This window comes from Corvus brachyrhynchos, unplaced genomic scaffold, assembly GCF_000691975.1.
Source record: "Corvus brachyrhynchos isolate BGI_N302 unplaced genomic scaffold, ASM69197v1 scaffold49, whole genome shotgun sequence".
NCBI classification, from domain to species: Eukaryota; Metazoa; Chordata; class Aves; order Passeriformes; family Corvidae; genus Corvus; species Corvus brachyrhynchos.
In genome coordinates this window covers 475690-476293 of record NW_008240029.1, presented here as the reverse complement: position 1 = coordinate 476293, position 604 = coordinate 475690, and the positions used below count along the sequence as shown (strand labels likewise).

The window sequence follows — 604 nt, the reverse complement described above, 5'->3', positions numbered from 1 at the left end:
TCACATGCTGTGACTTTTAAAACAAAAATAGTTACAGTTAGGACAAGAATGCTATGGTCCTGCACCTTTATATGCAGCCTGGAAAAAGCCATCTGTAGAGTTTCTGTGACGTTTGTCACAAGGCAGACTTACGAATTTTATTATTAAATATTCAGGGATCTTATATTCTTGGCAACTGCATTCTTTCTTAAAAAACATCACAGTCAGTTATGTTCTAGAATACTGTGTACAGTTTCAAGCTACAGAATACAAGAATTATATGAATAAAGTGAAGCAAATGACAGGACTTTCCCTGTGAGGAAAAGCTGAGGGATCAGGGCTTCTTCAGTCTGGAGACAAATGGTCTTGACAAGGATCTGACAACAGCCTCCTAAAGGCCATAGAGGAGACAATCAGGTTGGAACAAGGCAGACAGACAAGAAACAGGCAAAATTTGAATCTAGATAAATTTAGAGTTAATATAAGGAAAAATAATTCCACTGTGAGAACAGTCAGACACAGAAATAGCCCACCCACTGAGGCTGTGACATCCTTTCCTTGAAGTTTTTCATTATTTGACTGGACAAAGCTTTGGCAAAATGGTCTGATCTCACAAATGAGCCTG

The 604-nt window shown here is 38.4% G+C and overlaps 1 protein-coding gene across 12 annotated transcripts in view; it reads right to left on the bottom strand.

The window, feature by feature from the left end:
- TNS3 (tensin 3) overlaps positions 1-604 on the bottom strand; it is a 218104-nt gene that overhangs the window by 89715 nt on the left and 127785 nt on the right. The window lies entirely within an intron of this gene.